The sequence below is a fragment of the Euprymna scolopes genome, chromosome 28 (assembly GCF_053919585.1).
Source record: "Euprymna scolopes isolate OS-2025 chromosome 28, ASM5391958v1, whole genome shotgun sequence".
Lineage (NCBI taxonomy): Eukaryota > Metazoa > Mollusca > Cephalopoda > Sepiida > Sepiolidae > Euprymna > Euprymna scolopes.
The window spans coordinates 83,579,308-83,600,238 of record NC_136509.1 but is presented as its reverse complement, the minus strand read 5'-3'; the positions used below and the strand labels follow the sequence as shown (position 1 = coordinate 83,600,238).

The 20,931-nt window shown below is 36.3% G+C and overlaps 6 non-coding genes across 6 annotated transcripts; all 6 read left to right on the top strand.

Moving 5' to 3' along the window:
- Positions 1-337: 337 nt before the first annotated feature.
- Trnae-uuc (transfer RNA glutamic acid (anticodon UUC)) lies at positions 338-409 on the top strand. Its single transcript has one exon. It is a non-coding gene; the product is annotated as a tRNA-Glu (tRNA).
- A 1,669-nt stretch (positions 410-2,078) lies between these two features.
- Trnae-uuc (transfer RNA glutamic acid (anticodon UUC)) lies at positions 2,079-2,150 on the top strand. The gene has a single exon. It is a non-coding gene; the product is annotated as a tRNA-Glu (tRNA).
- Positions 2,151-3,812: 1,662 nt separating this feature from the next.
- Trnae-uuc (transfer RNA glutamic acid (anticodon UUC)) lies at positions 3,813-3,884 on the top strand. Its single transcript has one exon. It is a non-coding gene; the product is annotated as a tRNA-Glu (tRNA).
- A 1,670-nt stretch (positions 3,885-5,554) lies between these two features.
- On the top strand, positions 5,555-5,626 carry Trnae-uuc (transfer RNA glutamic acid (anticodon UUC)). The gene has a single exon. It is a non-coding gene; the product is annotated as a tRNA-Glu (tRNA).
- A 2,334-nt stretch (positions 5,627-7,960) lies between these two features.
- Trnae-uuc (transfer RNA glutamic acid (anticodon UUC)) lies at positions 7,961-8,032 on the top strand. Its single transcript has one exon. It is a non-coding gene; the product is annotated as a tRNA-Glu (tRNA).
- A 9,785-nt stretch (positions 8,033-17,817) lies between these two features.
- On the top strand, positions 17,818-17,889 carry Trnae-uuc (transfer RNA glutamic acid (anticodon UUC)). Its single transcript has one exon. It is a non-coding gene; the product is annotated as a tRNA-Glu (tRNA).
- Positions 17,890-20,931: the final 3,042 nt, after the last annotated feature.

Genomic DNA, 20,931 nt, shown 5'->3' with positions numbered 1-20,931 from the left:
GAGTGGGCCAAGTAAAATAAAAACAATGAAACAAGTCTGTATTTAAGGAACTTATGAATTAAAATCGAGTTCTGTACACAAACGAACTAATTAGGCCCGGGCCACCTGGTTGGGATAACGATGCGCTCTAGAAAATGGCATTCTATTTAAAATATTACTAACATTCACAAGCAGTCATGGCGCTTCATTTAGTAGGTAAAAAATAGAGGTGGACTTGGTGTCCATTAAAAACCAGCTTCGTGTCCTTTGGTAGCTTTTGAAAGCTGCTGATAAAGTAAATAGCTGCTGCCTTAAACAATTATACATGGTAGATAGATAATGAATTGAGCAAGCGTTCTCCCATATGGTCTAGTGGTTAGGATTCCTGGCTTTCACCCAGGCGGCCCGGGTTCGATTCCCGGTGTGGGAACGTAACTTTTTTTTTCTCTCCTTATGCATTAATAAGATATATTTTGTCGTTAATCTCCTATTTTAAATAAAGCCGCAGTTAATATACGTTTGCGTTTTTTTCTAAGGCTTCCATCCTATATATTTTAATGCGAGAAAATGGCCGGGTTGTTTTGGATGAAAATTCACATGAACGTACTTTATTACGTGGCAATGTTCTTAGGTAGGTTTTGTATCGGAATATCTTCGATAACTATCGATCATTGATAATCGAAAAAATTCGATGAAATAAGAAAGAGGCAATTTTGACCAAATATAACGCCTTACACAGCCTAACATCACAAGTGCATTTGAGAAGTTTTATTACTACCCAAGCAGAAAAGCCCGGTATATAAAATCAACAGTAGGTTCTTTGATATGACAGGTGCGCGTTCGAAATTAATGTTTATATTTAAAGCACAATAGCACCATGATACTTGATTAATTTTATTTTAAACTTAAATTCAACCCATTATCACCGCACAACGCACAACCAGTAAGGCCAGGTAAAAACTAAGAGTAGGTTCTTTGATATGATAGGGACGTTTTTGTTTAGAGCATAAATGAAGTAAGATACTTGACTTTTGAATTTTAAACTTAAATTCAAGCAATTATAAATAAACAATACTTTTATAAAAAAAAATAAGGTTTGGTATATAAATTAATTATAAAAAAATTATAGACATTTCAAAGTAGGGAGGACGTGAATTTAAAAAAAACGTTTATCTAAAATATTATATAAAGTTTATTGGAAAGAGCATAAAATTTTACATTGACTCTGAAAATATCGTAAAAATTGAACAAATAGAAAAATTTTGATAGATTTTTATATTTAAATAACAAAAAATACTTCTATTATTTTTTTAAACAATTTTAATAGTTTATTTAATAGTTTATTTTGGAAGTATATTCCATAAAGAAAATAAACAACCAACTTTAAAAGGAGAAATTACGAGTTTATTATATTTTATTCGTAGTTTACTGTTAGGGGTGTCAAAAAATTCCTCCAAATTTCTGATATACCTACCGGTGAACTGCGATGGGTCCTCAACTAGAGCAGGTAATCAATCGATTTGATGTAAAAATGGGCGATTTCACGGATTTCGATGACAATTAAAATATGGGAGTTGACCATGATTCAATCCTGGGAAACATTAGGTTTCCCTTCCAGTATAATATCAAATATAGATAAAATATAGTGACATGTTTTTTTCCTCACATTGAAAACGACACTGTGTCAAATATTGCTATCGTGAAGTGGAGAAGATATTAAATATCAATATTAAATATCAATTGCCATTTGCCCTTTACATCTGAGTGGGCCAAGTAAAATAAAAACAATGAAACAAGTCTGTATTTAAGGAACTTATGAATTAAAATCGAGTTCTGTACACAAACGAACTAATTAGGCCCGGGCCACCTGGTTGGGATAACGATGCGCTCTAGAAAATGACATTCTATTTAAAATATTACTAACATTCACAAGCAGTCATGGCGCTTCATTTAGTAGGTAAAAAATAGAGGTGGACTTGGTGTCCATTAAAAACCAGCTTCGTGTCCTTTGGTAGCTTTTGAAAGCTGCTGATAAAGTAAATAGCTGCTGCCTTAAACAATTATAAATGGTAGATAGATAATGGATTGAGCAAGCGTTCTCCCATATGGTCTAGTGGTTAGGATTCCTGGCTTTCACCCAGGCGGCCCGGGTTCGATTCCCGGTGTGGGAACGTAACTTTTTTTTTTCTCTCCTTATGCATTAATAAGATATATTTTGTCGTTAATCTCCTATTTTAAATAAAGCCGCAGTTAATATACGTTTGCTTTTTTTTCTAAGGCTTCCATCCTATATATTTTAATGCGAGAAAATGGCCGGGTTGTTTTGGATGAAAATTCACATGAACGTACTTTATTACGTGGCAATGTTCTTAGGTAGGTTTTGTATCGGAATATCTTCGATAACTATCGATCATTGATAATCGAAAAAATTCGATGAAATAAGAAAGAGGCAATTTTGACCAAATATAACGCCTTACACAGCCTAACATCACAAGTGCATTTGAGAAGTTTTATTACTACCCAAGCAGAAAAGCCCGGTATATAAAATCAACAGTAGGTTCTTTGATATGACAGGTGCGCGTTCGAAATTAATGTTTATATTTAAAGCACAATAGCACCATGATACTTGATTAATTTTATTTTAAACTTAAATTCAACCCATTATCACCGCACAACCAGTAAGGCCAGGTAAAAACTAAGAGTAGGTTCTTTGATATGATAGGGACGTTTTTGTTTAGAGCATAAATGAAGTAAGATACTTGACTTTTGAATTTTAAACTTAAATTCAAGCAATTATAAATAAACAATACTTTTATAAAAAAAAATAAGGTTTGGTATATAAATTAATTATAAAAAAATTATAGACATTTCAAAGTAGGGAGGACGTGAATTTAAAAAAAACGTTTATCTAAAATATTATATAAAGTTTATTGGAAAGAGCATAAAATTTTACATTGACTCTGAAAATATCGTAAAAATTGAACAAATAGAAAAATTTTGATAGATTTTTATATTTAAATAACAAAAAATATTTCTATTATTTTTTAAACAATTTTAATAGTTTATTTAATAGTTTATTTTAGAAGTATATTCCATAAAGAAAATAAACAACCAACTTTAAAAGGAGAAATTACGAGTTTATTATATTTTATTCGTAGTTTACTGTTAGGGGTGTCAAAAAATTCCTCCAAATTTCTGATATACCTACCGGTGAACTGCGATGGGTCCTCAACTAGAGCAGGTAATCAATCGATTTGATGTAAAAATGGGCGATTTCACGGGTTTCGATGACAATTAAAATATGGGAGTTGACCATGATTCAATCCTGGGAAACATTGGGTTTCCTTTCCAGTATAATATCAAATATAGATAAAATATAGTGACATATTTTTTTCCTCACATTGAAAACGACACTGTGTCAAATATTGCTATCGTGAAGTGGAGAAGATATTAAATATCAATATTAAATATCAATTGCCATTTGCCCTTTACATCTGAGTGGGCCAAGTAAAATAAAAAAATGAAACAAGTCTGTATTTAAGGAACTTATGAATTAAGGATCGAGTTCTGTACACAAACGAACTAATTAGGCCCGGGCCACCTGGTTGGGATAACGATGCGCTCTAGAAAATGACATTCTATTTAAAATATTACTAACATTCACAAGCAGTCATGGCGCTTCATTTAGTAGGTAAAAAATAGAGGTGGACTTGGTGTCCATTAAAAACCAGCTTCGTGTCCTTTGGTAGCTTTTGAAAGCTGCTGATAAAGTAAATAGCTGCTGCCTTAAACGATTATAAATGGTAGATAGATAATGGATTGAGCAAGCGTTCTCCCATATGGTCTAGTGGTTAGGATTCCTGGCTTTCACCCAGGCGGCCCGGGTTCGATTCCCGGTGTGGGAACGTAACTTTTTTTTTTCTCTCCTTATGCATTAATAAGATATATTTTGTCGTTAATCTCCTATTTTAAATAAAGCCGCAGTTAATATACGTTTGCGTTTTTTTCTAAGGCTTCCATCCTATATATTTTAATGCGAGAAAATGGCCGGGTTGTTTTGGATGAAAATTCACATGAACGTACTTTATTACGTGGCAATGTTCTTAGGTAGGTTTTGTATCGGAATATCTTCGATAACTATCGATCATTGATAATCGAAAAAATTCGATGAAATAAGAAAGAGGCAATTTTGACCAAATATAACGCCTTACACAGCCTAACATCACAAGTGCATTTGAGAAGTTTTATTACTACCCGAGCAGAAAAGCCCGGTATATAAAATCAACAGTAGGTTCTTTGATATGACAGGTGCGAGGTGCGCGTTCGAAATTAATGTTTATATTTAAAGCACAATAGCACCATGATACTTGATTAATTTTATTTTAAACTTAAATTCAACCCATTATCACCGCACAACCAGTAAGGCCAGGTAAAAACTAAGAGTAGGTTCTTTGATATGATAGGGACGTTTTTGTTTAGAGCATAAATGAAGTAAGATACTTGACTTTTGAATTTTAAACTTAAATTCAAGCAATTATAAATAAACAATACTTTTATAAAAAAAAATAAGGTTTGGTATATAAATTAATTATAAAAAAATTATAGACATTTCAAAGTAGGGAGGACGTGAATTTAAAAAAAACGTTTATCTAAAATATTATATAAAGTTTATTGGAAAGAGCATAAAATTTTACATTGACTCTGAAAATATCGTAAAAATTGAACAAATAGAAAAATTTTGATAGATTTTTATATTTAAATAACAAAAAATACTTCTATTATTTTTTTAAACAATTTTAATAGTTTATTTAATAGTTTATTTTGGAAGTATATTCCATAAAGAAAATAAACAACCAACTTTAAAAGGAGAAATTACGAGTTTATTATATTTAATTCGTAGTTTACTGTTAGGGGTGTCAAAAAATTCCTCCAAATTTCTGATATACCTACCGGTGAACTGCGATGGGTCCTCAACTAGAGCAGGTAATCAATCGATTTGATGTAAAAATGGGCGATTTCACGGGTTTCGATGACAATTAAAATATGGGAGTTGACCATGATTCAATCCTGGGAAACATTGGGTTTCCCTTCCAGTATAATATCAAATATAGATAAAATATAGTGACATGTTTTTTTCCTCACATTGAAAACGACACTGTGTCAAATATTGCTATCGTGAAGTGGAGAAGATATTAAATATCAATATTAAATATCAATTGCCATTTGCCCTTTACATCTGAGTGGGCCAAGTAAAATAAAAAAATGAAACAAGTCTGTATTTAAGGAACTTATGAATTAAGGATCGAGTTCTGTACACAAACGAACTAATTAGGCCCGGGCCACCTGGTTGGGATAACGATGCGCTCTAGAAAATGACATTCTATTTAAAATATTACTAACATTCACAAGCAGTCATGGCGCTTCATTTAGTAGGTAAAAAATAGAGGTGGACTTGGTGTCCATTAAAAACCAGCTTCGTGTCCTTTGGTAGCTTTTGAAAGCTGCTGATAAAGTAAATAGCTGCTGCCTTAAACGATTATAAATAGTAGATAGATAATGCATTGAGCAAGCGTTCTCCCATATGGTCTAGTGGTTAGGATTCCTGGCTTTCACCCAGGCGGCCCGGGTTCGATTCCCGGTGTGGGAACGTAACTTTTTTTTTTCTCTCCTTATGCATTAATAAGATATATTTTGTCGTTAATCTCCTATTTTAAATAAAGCCGCAGTTAATATACGTTTGCGTTTTTTTCTAAGGCTTCCATCCTATATATTTTAATGCGAGAAAATGGCCGGGTTGTTTTGGATGAAAATTCACATGAACGTACTTTATTACGTGGCAATGTTCTTAGGTAGGTTTTGTATCGGAATATCTTCGATAACTATCGATCATTGATAATCGAAAAAATTCGATGAAATAAGAAAGAGGCAATTTTGACCAAATATAACGCCTTACACAGCCTAACATCACAAGTGCATTTGAGAAGTTTTATTACTACCCAAGCAGAAAAGCCCGGTATATAAAATCAACAGTAGGTTCTTTGATATGACAGGTGCGCGTTCGAAATTAATGTTTATATTTAAAGCACAATAGCACCATGATACTTAATTAATTTTATTTTAAACTTAAATTCAAGCCATTATCACCGCACAACCAGTAAGGCCAGGTAAAAACTAAGAGTAGGTTCTTTGATATGATAGGGACGTTTTTGTTTAGAGCATAAATGAAGTAAGATACTTGACTTTTGAATTTTAAACTTAAATTCAACCAATTATAAATAAACAATACTTTTATAAAAAAAAAAATAAGGTTTGGTATATAAATTAATTATAAAAATTTTATAGACATTTCAAAGTAGGGAGGACGTGAATTTAAAAAAAAACGTTTATCTAAAATATTATATAAAGTTTATTGGAAAGAGCATAAAATTTTACATTGACTCTGAAAATATCGTAAAAATTGAACAAATAGAAAAATTTTGATAGATTTTTATATTTAAATAACAAAAAATATTTCTATTATTTTTTAAACAATTTTAATAGTTTATTTAGTTTATTTTGGAAGTATATTCCATAAAAAAAATGAACAACCAACTTTAAAAGGAGAAATTACGAGTTTATTATATTTTATTCGTAGTTTTCTGTTAGGGGTGTCAAAAACCCTTCACATTTTTTATATACCTAAAGGTGAACTGCGATGGGTCCCCAACTAGAGCAGGCAATCAATCGATTTGATTGATAAATGGGCGATTTCACAGATTTCGATGACAATTAAAATATGGGAGTTGACCATCATTCAATCCTGGGAAACATTGGATTTCCCTGCCAGTATAATATCAAATATAGATAAAATATAGTGACATGTTTTTTTTTTCTCACATTTAAAACGACGCTGTGTCAAATATTGCTATCGTGGAGTAGAGAAGATATTAAATATCAATATTAAATATCAATTGTCATTTGCATCTAAGTGGGCCAAAGTAAAGAAAATGACATTCTATTTAAAATATTACTAACATTCACAAGCAGTAATGGCGCCGCTTCATTCAATAGGTAAAAAATAGAGGTGGATTTGGTGTCCATTAAAAACCAGCTTCGTGTCCTTTGGTAGCTTTTGAAAGCTGCTGATAAAGTAAATAGCTTCTGCCGTAAATGGTTATAAATAGTATATAGATAGAGTATTCAGTAGTCGTTTTGACATATGGTCTAGTGGTTAGGATTCGATTAGGTTCTCTAGAATGCAATGTAGGTATTTATTTGCTTCCCCACGTAAGCAAAATGTGACACAAGGTCAGCTTTATGTGAGGTGAAGGGGGAGGGAGGGGAAGGGGATGGTACATATAGGGTTGCCCCTACATGTACCAATAACCAATTGCCACAATGGCAATGATCACAAAGTGCAACATCTGCCGGAACAGATGGTATTAGCACAGAGCAAATTAGGCACAAGGCCGATTTTTAATGTGAGGAGTGAAGGGAGGGGGAAGGGGAAAAGGGGACCAGCTCCCGAGAGGTGGGAAATGGGAGCTGGTTAAAGGTCAGACATGTGGGGTTGCCCCCACATCTGGTCTTTGCTAGTCATAGCTAGTCATAGCTTGCAGTATCTGTCGGAACAGATACTACACTTTGATCTTGACCCGAAACATATATTTTGGACTGCATAAAGGTATGTGAAGCTGAAGCTTCCTCCAGGGCGATTTCCCTGATTTCGATGACATTAAAAATATAGGAGTGTAAAATATTCGTTGATCATCATTGAAGCCCGGGCAATGTCGGGTCTCCCTGCTAGTTGATAATATGTCTGTTCATACTATATTCTACTTACAATAGCAACTAGCTTAACAACGAGCAGGCATGTTAAAGTTATCCGTTGGAAAACAACAGTAGTTAGAATGGGGAAATTGTCAAAAATGCTAACAAAACTATGACTGCTGCTCGTGACTTTTTATAAATAGATGATAACATAGCACGCTCTCTATCGTTCTCCCATATGGTCTAGTGGTTAGGATTCCTGGCTTTCACCCAGGCGGCCCGGGTTCGATTCCCGGTGTGGGAACGTAATATTTTTTTTTCTGTACACAGTAGTTACATAATAGCATAATACCGTTTAAGTGTTTTAAATAATTTTTTTATCTGTTTTATGACACGCAATGTTTTGATGGTAAGCTTTATTAGTAGCAACAATTGCAATTATTTACCAATCCCATTCTTCAGAAATGTTCAGTTTAAAACAGAATTTTGAGAACCTATTTTTTATTATTAGACATTAATTCCATTATTCATACTTTACGCTTTTTAGCCGTCATTAAGCACAGTTTGCTAAAGTACGCACAAATTATGACGTCATTGGTCCTATACCAAGATATAGGGTTCGCTACTATCCGTAAATACATAATGCTTAGAAACAGTTTTGGAAAGTTGCCACATCTGGGCAGGAGCTGCTAGAAAGGACTTGGCCTGCCTTGATAGAGTTCAAAATAGACTTCGTAGCCTCGTAGGAGATGTCCTTTTCTCTTCCTTGCAACCTCTATCTCACAGAAGAGATGTTGCGAGTTTGTCTCTGATGTATCGTTATTTTCATGGAAAGTGTTCGACTGAGCTTCAATCTATGGTCCCCCCTCGCCAAACTTTCACAAGAAACACTCGTTTAGCTGTAAACACTATCAATAATTCCCCCCAATCTTTATCTGTGCCTAAACCTAAACGTAGATTCCATGAACAAAGCGTTTTTATTAGAACTGCACGCCTGTGGAATTGTCTTCCGTTTTCCTGCTTTCCGGCTGACTACAATATGGTTGTCTTCAAGTCTAACGTAAATAAGTTCTTGATGAGCCGTTCCATATAAGTTATCAAATTTAACAAATTTTCATTACTAATGATTATTATATTGTCCAATTTCTACTGCACACTCTTTAACCCTTATCCTTGAGTGGCCTGTTGGCCTTTAAAATGAGTTGATACCTATGAAAAAAAAAAGTCCAATGTGAACAAGTTCTAATTGAATCGTCCCCCTAAGTAATCCAAGTTTCAAAATTCCCACTGTTTACTATGCTAAAATCACAATGACTAATGTATACCTATTAACCCTTATCCTCGAGTGGCGTCTGGGCCTTGATAAGTGGTGACACCCTTGTAAAAAAAAAAAAAAAAAAAAAAAGTACACACAAGATTATGACTTCATTGATTCTATAGCGAAGAGTGATGGGCGTTACTTTACTAAAATCAAGTAAGAATAAGCTCTTCCGCCAACAGACGGAAATAAAGCTCATAAATTACATTATTTGGAATTGCAAAGATACAAAAATAAATAAATTTTTATTCAATAAAATAAAATAAAAAAATCCATTAATTAGGTGTTTTTAAGTAAGCATTCTTTATTATATTACCACGGGCAGTGCCGGGCAACTGACCATGCTTATCCCTATCTATACAATTATATAAATCCAACTTTGTCTGTGTGTGTGTGTGTGTGTGTGTGTGTGTGTGTGTGTGTGTGTGTGTGTGTGTGTGTGTGTATGTGTGTTAGTTCGTTCCTTATAGACTCCGAAATGGCTGAAGAGATTTTATTTAAAATTTACAGAACTTTATTGTATACGTCTGGGTGTGATCTTAGTTAAGTTTTGTCTCAGAATACACCCGACAATTACAGATAATTGATAATCGAAACTGTTAGTTTAATTTATCTATCATTGGTAAAGCCATTTTTCCATGTCGTCGCTTAGCAACAATGATAGATAAACGGGATGTGGGTTAGTTTATAGCGTGTTTTATTGGGTTTTATTATTTTATTTTTTGCATGATGTTGTTTGTAGGTTAAAAATTCACACGTAAATTTCTTAATGTGTTTTATCGTTAACTGGAAAGAAGTTTATATAAAATAATTTTATTTAAAAAAAAACAGTAGGTTCTCTAGATCGCAATTGTGGAATAACATGTATGTTGGCTAAGTTACTGCATAAAGGCATGATATATTTATAGGTCTTTTTATACTATATACTATTTATAATTGCAATCAGCGTCACAACTAGAAGCCATGTTAAGTTATCCGTTGGGTAACCAAGGTAGTTAGAATGGGGCAATTGTAAAATGTTGTCTAGCAGCCAGGATTCCTGTCTTTCACCCAGGCATCCCGGGTTCAATTCCTGCTGTTCATGTTACTTTTTTTCTTTCTGGTCTTACGCATTTAACATACACGGTTTTTAATGTGGAGAAAGGAACAAAAATGTTTAAATGTCTCAGTCGTGAAGCATTTCTCCTATACTAGCCGAGAACAAAAAATTAAAGTGTAGTATTAGATAGATACCAGAAGGCCAAGAAATCTATGGGCAGTATGATTGTGAGGGTAATTACATGAACAAAGCGATATTTTTTTCAAAGATGTGGACTTAAATGACTAACGTTGGTTCAATTCTGCTTTGTTCAAACAATATTTTTTTTCAATTTTTCAGCGAATTATTATCGATTCAACACAAATCTATCAGATTATAAAAAAATTATTTTACAAAAATAATTATCTCTAATTAATATTGAGGATAAATTTTGGATAAATTATCGTGTTAGGAATTTTTTAAAATTATCTTGAATATATATTTTTAAAAAAATGTATATTGTCTTTATCGTACGCCAGAATTCTCGGAACTGTGATAGTGTTGTAATCTTCTTCTATAATATAAATCTCACCTGTCTGTTTAAATGTATGTATGTATGTATGTATGTATGTCTACCTAAAACTTTCGACAGAGGTGACAGATTTTCACGAGATCGGTATCGGTTTGAAGCTCGACCATTCGGACGACAAATATCGAAAGATTGTCTAAAAACATTAATCCCTTCACCCCTAAATGAGCACTTTTCTACAGGGGGTAGCTTTTTGTCGACGATATTTTCGAAAATCACTTCCTCTTTTCGATTGACTAGCCTTAATTTAAATCTTCGTCGCTTCTGGTTTGCCGATGGTGGCAACAGCAAGGACGTAACTTTTTTTTCGCGTTCTTTTCCTCCTTCGTGGTACAGGTTCAAACCTGACTGCCTACTAATTTTTTTTTTTTTTTTTTTTTTTTTTTGCTTAACACACCTCCAAACACTCGGGCTATGCCCGGCACCCAAGCTAGTCTGTAATATAAATCTAACCTGTCTGTTTAAATGTATGTATGTATGTATGTATGTATGTATGTATGTATGACCGCGTCATGTATTATTGTATGTATTCGTAGTTCATGACTGCTTTGTTTTACATATTGCATGTGTTGGATTTGTTTTTATTTTTATTATCGTGTGTATTCATTGAATTGTAAACATCTACACTATCGTCATGATCATTGAGGAATTATACCGTTTTTAAACGCTTCTCTCAATTAAAAAACACCAAGGTTAATGACTGCTTTGTTTTACATGTTGCATGCGATGGATTTGTTTTATCTGGGGTGGAGAGGGCTTCAGAAAGCCATGGTGAATGCAGCTCTCTAGGAGAAGCAAATCTCTGATCTAAAAAAAACATAAAGCGGAAGACCAGTATCCGCATTAAGCTGGTCTGCAGTTTGATTTGTTGTTGGCTATCTTGCTCTTGCTTGTTGTTGGATATCAACATTTTGAACCGAGAGAGAGACTAGCTGTCGTACAAAGCTAATTGTCTGGAATAACATCTTTGTACAGATACTTCCTCAGACATTTGTCAAAAAAAAAAAAAAAAGAGAAAGAAAAATGTCCTATGGCGATGGCTGTCCATATTAACAGGAACAGAAGATATTATGCTAAACGACACCCACTCCAGCTCTGTTGCTGGAATGTGAGAACACTTATTGACAATGGTAAAAGACTAGAACGGAAGACTGCAATTTTGACTAAGGAATTGCAAAGATACAATATAGACATTGCTGCACTCTCTGAGACACGTTTCGCATGTGAGGATCAACTGGCTGAGCGCGAGTCGGGCTACACGATCTTCTGGTCTGGTAGAGCTGAAAAGGAGGGCCCTGAGGCTGGTGTTGGTTTTGCAGTTAAGAACTCCTTAATTGACAAAGTCGACCAGCCAGTAGGCATAAATGACCGTGCAATGACATTGAGAATGCCCCTTGCTGCTGGTCGTTATATGAATGTTCTTTTTGTCTATGCGCCGACTCTTACTTCGCCTGAAGACGATATTACTTCCTTTTATCATATGCTTAGATCTGTTATCACCGGTTTGCCAAGCGCTGAGAGTTTGGTGGTTCTTGGTGATTCAATGCACGGGTTGGATCAAACAATGAGACTTGGTCTCCATTGGGTCCATATGGCATTGGTAGAATCAATTCAAATGGTATGCTGCTTCTCCATCTCTGCAGTGAACTAAATCTTGTTATCACCAACACTTTTCCCACCAGAAAAACAAGGAGACCTGGTTCTATCCCCAATCTAAACATGTCCATTTGCTTGATTACATACTGTGTAGACGTGGTGATCTTGGAAATTTTTGCAAAGTTAGAGTAATGCGTGGTGCTGACTGTGGTACTGATCATTTAATGGTCAGAGCTAAACTGAGAATTACAGTTCGCAAAAAAAGCCATTTCAATGGTGTCAAAGTGCCTAAACGTATTGATGTTTCCTAATTGAAGGATCCAGTCGTACGAAGTTCCTTGAAATCTGCTTTCAATCAGGTGGATTTCTCAGATTGTGATTGGGAGACAGTAAGAGATACAATATACCAAAAAGGTGTTGAAGTTCTTGGATTGAAGGTTCCCAGACATCGAGATTGGTTTGCTGATAATTTCAATCAGATTAAGCCTCAAATTGATAGAAAGCGGAAAGCTTATTTGAAACTTCTCAACTCTTCACCTCTGAACAAGCCAGCGGTCGCTGCCGACTTTTCTTCTGTGCGGAGTGAGGTTCAGTGTTGTGTGCGCCAAATAAAAAACAAATGGTGGTCTGACCTCTCCAGGGAGATACAGACTGCCTACGATCATAGAGATGTCAAGACATTCTACACTCTGCTTCATCAGGCTTATGGTCCGAAATCCTCTTCAACTACACCATTCCTGGCGAAGGACGGGAAAACCTTGCTGAAAACCTCAAATGAAATTATGGATCGATGGCATGAACACTTTCATGATCTTTTTCATAACCCATCCAATGTTGATGTTGCTGCAATAGAAAGTATCCCTCAATGTTCCTTTTTTCCGGAACTTGATGTTGAACCGACTCTTGTGGAAACAGTTGACTGCATAAAACAGATAAACTCGAACAAAGCCCCTGGGCTGGATGGCATCCCTGTTGAGCTGCTGATACATGGTAGTGTCAATGTACATTGTGTGGTCCACTCTTTGATACTGTCAGTATGGCAGGGTGACCCGGTTTCCCAAGTTTGGGTAAATGCCATCTTGGTTATGTTGTACAAAGGAAAGAGTACAAGGTCTGATTTTGGAAATTATCGAGGTATCTCGTTGCTGAGTGCGGTTGGAAAGATATTTGCACGGCTCTTGCAAAACCGGTTGGAAAAGTATGTATGTCCTAATATCCTTCCGGAATTCCAATCTAGTTTTAGAGGTGGGCGAGGAACTGTGGATATAGTGTTTTCTGCTAGACAGCTCTTGGAGAAATGTATTGAACAGCGTATGCCACTTTACCAGGTGTTTGTGGACTGAACCAAGGCGTTTGACACAGTCAACCGTGAAGCTCTCTGGAAAGTGCTGGAAAAATTTGGCTGTACACCTACTTTTACAGACAAGTTCAAGCAACTTCATCACAGTATGAAAGGTCGTGTCAACTTCAATGGTCGGCTTTCGGAAGAATTCCTCATTGATAATGGTGTGAAGCAGGGTAATATAGCTGCACCAACATTGTTTTCGCTCTATTTGAATGCAGTGCTCTGGTATGGTTTCCACGATTATGATATGGATGTTCATATTAGATTCTGAACTACTGGACAGGTGTTCAACTTCAGAAGATTCCAAGCCAAAACACTTGTTAGTGATGGACTTGTTAGGGAACTGTTGTATGCTGATGATGCTGACCTGGTAACACATTCCCCAGTAGATAAGCAACTAGTGATGGATCTCTTTACAAATGCTTGTCGCTGCTTCGGACTGACAGTTAGCATTAAGAAAACTAGAGTCATGTACACTCCCGCTCCCGATGATCTGTATGTGGAACCTGATATCTTCTTCTGTGGAAAGCGCCTAAAAAGTCGTAAAAAATTTTTTCTACCTTGGGAGTGCCTTATCAAATGATGGCACTCTTAATGCGGAAATAAGACAGAGAATCAGCAAGGCACTGATGCTTTTGGAAGGTTACAAGATAGAGTCTAGTCTGACGGTGATCTAACTGACAACTAAAATTTCAGTATATCAAGCATGTGTAGTACCATCCCTACTCTACGTATCTGCAACTTGGACCTTGTACCAGTCACATATATAATTGCTCGAGAGGTTCCATCAGAACTGCCTTAGACACATTCTTGGTTTAAAGTGGTATAGCTTTGTCCCTGATACGTATGTCTTAAAAAAAGGCCCAAACAACCAGTATTGCTACCATTGTTATTAAGAACCAGTTGCGTTGGGCGGGTCATCTCATCCGGTTTGAAGACTATTGACTCCCAAAACAATTGTTCTATGGTGAGCTCTTTCTTGGAAAAAGACCCCAGCACAAGCCCAAAAAACGTTTTCGTGATAGCATCAAGGAGAGTCTGGTGAGCTTTCATATTCCTGTTGACAGTTGGGAGTCTCTAGCGTATGATCGCAAGCAGTGGAGGACACTGATATACAGGAGTGCAGAACACTTTGAAGCAGCCAAAATAGACCGAGCGAAGCTTAAGAGAGCATGTACGAAATGCCAAACCTTGCCGCCCAACCATGGAGATCTCTGGATCTGTAAGGTGCGTGATCGGGCTCTGTTGTCTAAGGCAGGTTTTGTTAATCACATGAAAGCCCACGATAATACAGGTTCCGCTGCTGTTAGTTTCATACAAATCAGTGAACGTTTTCAGTGTCATGTCTGCTTGAGGGTGTGCAAGTCGCTGGCAGGGCTAAAAAGTAATATTCGGGCACATGGACTTTTAGTGACTGAGGGAGTGGCTCTCGTCTGACAAGACGTTGCAATCATCATGTATGTATGCCTAAAACTTTCGCGAGAGGCGACGAATTTTCACGAGATCGGTATTGTTTTGAAGCGCGGCCCTTCGGACGACAAATATCGAAAAATGGCTAAAAACATTAATTCCTTCATCCACAAGTGGGTACTTTTCTACAATGAGGGGGTCGATTTTTTCGCCGATATTTTCGAAAATCATCCCCTCTTTTTGATTAAGTGGCCTTAATTTAAGCCTCCGTCCCTTCCGGTTCTGCGATGGGCGCAACGGTAACGACGTCACTTTTTTTTTCACGTTTTTCCCCTTTTCGAGGTACGGGTTCAGTGCCCGTAAATGTCCTTGTTTACATGTAAGTACTTTTATCATTTACTTCGACAGCATGAAATTGAACATCAATTCAATACAATAGCCTGACGAATCCTCACGAGGATGAAACGCGGAAAATTCTGTGTAGCTTGATTGCCATATATATTTTCAAAATTTACGATATATATATATATATATATATAAATTTACGATCTATATATATATATATATATATATATATATATATATATATATATATATATATATATATATATAGAGAGAGAGAGAGAGAGAGAGAGAGAGAGAGAGAGAGGGGGGGGACAGACAGACAGACAGATGTGTGTGTATGATTTCTTGTGGATGCGGGAAAATTCAACATTGATTATTCAACATTATTACTGATAAGCACCCCTAATGATGGATGCTAATGGATCAGAAAATACTCGGCAAAAACAGTTTTTATAGCGGAAATGTGACGTGGCCCCTGGCATTGGTAGAGACCATTCTAGATTGTGTTTTTGAATATAGCCAAGAACAACACCTCAATTTAATATAGATTAACTGTAATTTTACCGAATGAGTCTCCTTGCTGTGTCGGTTGCTTGAAGAATTGGGTAGAAGTACCAGTTAAGAATCCGTTCTGGACAATCATCCCGACAGGTGCGGGGCCAGGAACTGGCCTATTACCAGTTGGACTGAGGTGTGCTGCCTCGATAGTACCTAGAATGCCCACCATTCAAGGCCTTGCCACCCGAAACTAGTTTATCGATTACGGCATGAAGCGCCCTTGAAGCAAGGAATGCCGACGGGGCTATCCAGGATATTTTGGTTAGGCTAGAGTGCCCCTCCTTTAGGGGCTCTGGCTTGAAGACCTCAACTTCCGAATTTGTGTTCCATCTTGCTATGGTAGGCAGCAAGTAAATATCAGCATATAAAGTGGAGTTAATTGGAACATTAAGAGAATAAAAAGGGTCACCAGGTATCAAGTGCTACCTCAAATATAAAATTACAATTTTAAAGTGATTTTATTTTTTATTGTCGAAGAATTCTTTTCTTTTTTTTAAATAGCTTTCTAAAATCTGATTGAAATTTAAATTATGAAAAGTTCATTTTGATTTTGTTAATTAAAACTTTTCCTTTTTTTACAGTTTATTATAAAAGCAATGAACCGATTTATGCATTAAGCAAGACGCGTGAAAATTCCACGGAATGAGAAATATATTTAACTAGCAAAAGTACCCGTCGTTGACTGGGTTCAAAAATAGCCTACAGAAAATGGACTCTGATTTATGAAAGTACTAGCGGGGGGGGGGGATACCCGGCGTTGCCTGAGTGTTTAGAGGTGTGTGTGCTCGGGCGGGATATTAATCAAAACATAAGAATAAGCGAAGTAAATATTAAAAAAAAACACAAAAAAAAACTAACGTAAGGCAAACGAACGATGTTAAATGTAAAAATCGAAAAAACAAAAAAAGAAAATGCGAAAAAGAAAACAGAAACACGAACGTTAAAACTTCTTTAAAATATCTGAAAAATTAAAAAAAATGGCTTAAATAACCCCGGGGGGGTACCCGGCGTTGCTCGGGTGTTTTTTGGGTGTGTGTGTGTGTGGTCGACGGGGGTGGGGGTGTTAATGAAAACCTAAGAATAAGCGAAGTAAAAAAAAAACAGAAAAACGAACGTTAAAAAATCTGAAAAACACGTGAAAAATGGCTTAAATAACCCTGCTTCAATATTAAAATTTAAAAAATCGATAAAAAAAAAAGACATCTCACACCACGATTCGAACCCAAAACGTTTAGATAATGAGGACTGAGCTAAGACGACGTCGCCGAAATTGTATAAATATTTAAAGTAAATCAGGTTACACTTTTGTGTGTGTGTGTGTGTGTGTATGTGTGTGTCGATTTTACCGTAAAGAATCGTAATTAATGAAAGTATTTAAATACAATGCTTATCTGGTAGCTAAATATTTTGGTTTCGATTGTAGCTGATGATACCAAGTGATATTTCTTTTTCAAATTTTTGAAATCACAATTTGGTACAATATAATAATCAATAGGGAATTGGCACTATAATAATAAATTTCAAAATTCGCATCATATTTAAGTGTATTTTACGACTGGGTAACTAATTACGGACTAACTAAGAAGTAAGAAACCGGATAGTATGCTGATGGGTTACGTAAATCAATCTTTTACATATTCATTTATCGGTGAATGAAAGTGCAGTAACCACACGGGAATCGAACCCGGACCGCCTAACCCGAACCACTAGAACATATGGAAGAACACGTCAGCCCAAGAAACTAAAATAGAACGCTATTTATACTATCAATAAATGTTACATCTAAGCAGCCATGTTGATTTGAACGTTGATTAAGCAGTATATCACACTTGTAAAAAAGGCCATGCCTGCTCATCGTGACTGTGAGTTATATTATAAAAAGCTAATAATTTGCGCAGAGATGTGTGCTTTCCCATATGGTCTAGTGGTTAGGATTCCTGGCTTTCACCCAGGCGGCCCGGGTTCGATTCCCGGTGTGGGAACGTTACGTTTTATTTGAAATTTTGTTGCCCGTCTTCGCCAAGATCAAAGTGTAGTATCTGTTCTGATGCTACACTTCACCTTTTCTGTCCTCGGTCATTGGAGAAGAAATCCTTCATGACTGAGGCAATTTTTATTTTTTGTTCCTATCCAGAGTGCCCCTTTTTGGGGAGCTGGATTTTCCCCACACTAAAAACCGACCTTGTGTCTAACTCTGCCCTCGTGGGGAGGCAAGTAAATAGTAACATAAAGCAGTTCAACAGAGAATTTTTTTTTTTTTTTTACTTATTTGAGTTAAAACTTTGTTGTTATTAAACAACAAAGTTTTAACTCAAATAAGTAAATTTATTTTCCGTAAGTATTGGTTATGAGTAAAATAATTATTCGTGAAACACTTTATTATCGTCTTGATGCTACACTTCGTTTTTCTGCCCTCAATCAGTGGGGAAGAAATCCTCCTAGACTGAGACAATTTTTGTCTTTGTTCCTATCTAGAGTGCCTCTTTAGGTGGAGCTGGATTTTCCGCACATTAAAAAAACCGACCTTGTATCTAACTCTGCCCTCGTGGGGACGCAAGTAAATAGGAACATTTATTTGTTGCCGTAGAGCCAGGGTTCAGGTGCAAGTTTCCATATTCAGATCTACGAAGCCCATATTTTTCTCCATAGTGTTAGGGTTAAAGGTTAGGGTTTAAGTTTCCACGTTGAGATTGATGTAATTCATTTCTTGTACAAAATGCGAAATAAACTCAACTTTCTTTATTAAATTTTTAACGGGTTGTGAAAATTCAATATAAAATTTTTAAAAAATATTACGTCTCTGAATTTTGGAGATTAGGATTGGTTATCATTATATTAATAGGAAAGCGTGCATGCTATTTATTTTGTGTGTCACGCTTACATGGCTGTCCTTTAATTGTTATGGGCTTCCATTTATTGTAATAAATGAATTTTACCAAAAAATTCTTCATAAGTTTTGTTTTCGGTTTTGATTATAGCTGATGACACTCAAGTCATTTATTTTTTTATAAATAATTTTACCAAGAATTCTTCAGAAGTTTTAGTTTCGGTTTCGATTATAGCTGATGAGACTGGGGTTTCGATAATCCCTTCCTTCGGCATGCGCGATATTTCATATTTAATGAATTTAGCATCTGGAAAGCCATGTCCCCTTGATTTTATTGCTATTGGACGATAGTCTGGAGTTAGATTCGGAAATAGAGAAGTGTAAAGATATCATTAATTACTGTCAATTCACAAATCGTAAGAAGAGGAGCGGTCCCCCAAAAGGTATTTTTACAGAAGAGTGTTGGCGTAAGAAATTATGTCCAAGGATGACACCACAGTATAAAGCAGCCATAACAGGAGGGTAGAGAATAAATGAGAACTGCTATCCATGAACATTTTTTCCGAACTTGACGAGATCGACATTCCCAGCTTTTCACCTTGTCAGGATGAATGAAGTTTTCCGAGCTTCCGGTGTCAATGAGTATATTAACAGACCTGGCTTTAATTTTCCCCACACAAAGATGAGCGAGATAGGCTCTCTGTGAAATTGTAAGATGGAATAGAAGCAAGAATTGACTCACCGTTGTTGATAGCAGCCGTTGTAGGGGATCTGCAGACATGAGAAAAATGTCTCTTCTTTTTGCAGTTGTTGTAAACGGAGCTTCGGGCGAGGCACCTAAATCTATTGCGCCTTGGGTTCCCGCAGAAGAAGCATTTTTGTCCCAAGACTGCAGCTATAGTGTGTCCCTCATCAGACTGTGCGCTATCCTTCTCTATCTGAACAGCGGAGACAGACGAATTCAAAGAGCTCTGTAGGGAGTAGGGGGCTAATTGCTTCTGCGCCATTTCGAGGGTTAAAACCTGCTTATACGCTGTGCTTAAATCCAAAATTTTGTTCTCCAGGAGTTTTTGTCAAATGTCCATCCATCCATAGCCTTAAGCCCCTGGAGGGGTATAGGCTATCTACAACTTTGTAGATGCTTTCGTAGCGAGGAGTTATTTTTACAAGTTGGGGGTGCTGGCCCCACGCCCAACCTTCCCAGAAGGTACATACAGTGCCTAGCCTTCCCAAATGGTCACCCATCTGGTATTGGCCAGGCTCAACGTTGCTTTACTTCAGTGATCTGGCGAGAAGCGGTGTGTCAACGTGATTGTGCCGTACATTTTGTCAAATGTAGTTGGACAAAATTTTATTGATAAAAGCGTCTCTGGCGAATTCATTCCTCATCTGTGTAGCTGAAACTGCTTGGAACTCGCAGTCCTTGGCGAGTTTATTTAAGACCTGTAAGTACTGGTCTACTTTCGTCAGTTTGTTAACGATGAGTACCAAGCACGTGCCTGCAAAAGATAGTATTTCTAGGCTACACGAGCATTGCTTCCAGAGGATACATAGCAGTGGCGTAGTCGTCCATTTTTTATATATATTCAAATACAGTTGGAGAGATAAGATTGATAAGCAAATGTATTTTTTTTCTTTTCTGTCAGTGGAGTGGGGAACATCGGAAATAAAGTTGCTGAAAATAAAACCCGAAGTCTGTCATTTTCTTGGGAAGAGTTTCCAATGTAGCTTTCCGTCAAACGAGATTAAATATGGACTCAATGTGTTTCAGATTGGCACGATGATCGTACTTTCCCCCCCCTCTTCTTTCACCCCCGTGACCCTACTCTCTTACTTCACCACACTTTCCCAAAACCTCTACTGTCTACATTCACAAACTATGCACCCCCCCTTCCTTTCACAGTGTTACCCACACCGGAATATTGTTTTATAAAAATCGGACGTAACCTTAATTCTCTTTTCAATAAAGTCCCCGTTTTTTTGTGTATGATGAGATGGTCTCTTTGAATTGAGATTTCTACTGAAACATATATGCACATATGCAATCAATAATGTTTGTATAATAAACAGACTATATACCAACTCTGTTCTCCATTGAGCACTCTTTAATAATCACACGGGTTTCATTTGACTTATATCTAGGAAACCAATCCAGAAAAACATTATATATACACACACACACACACACGCATACACA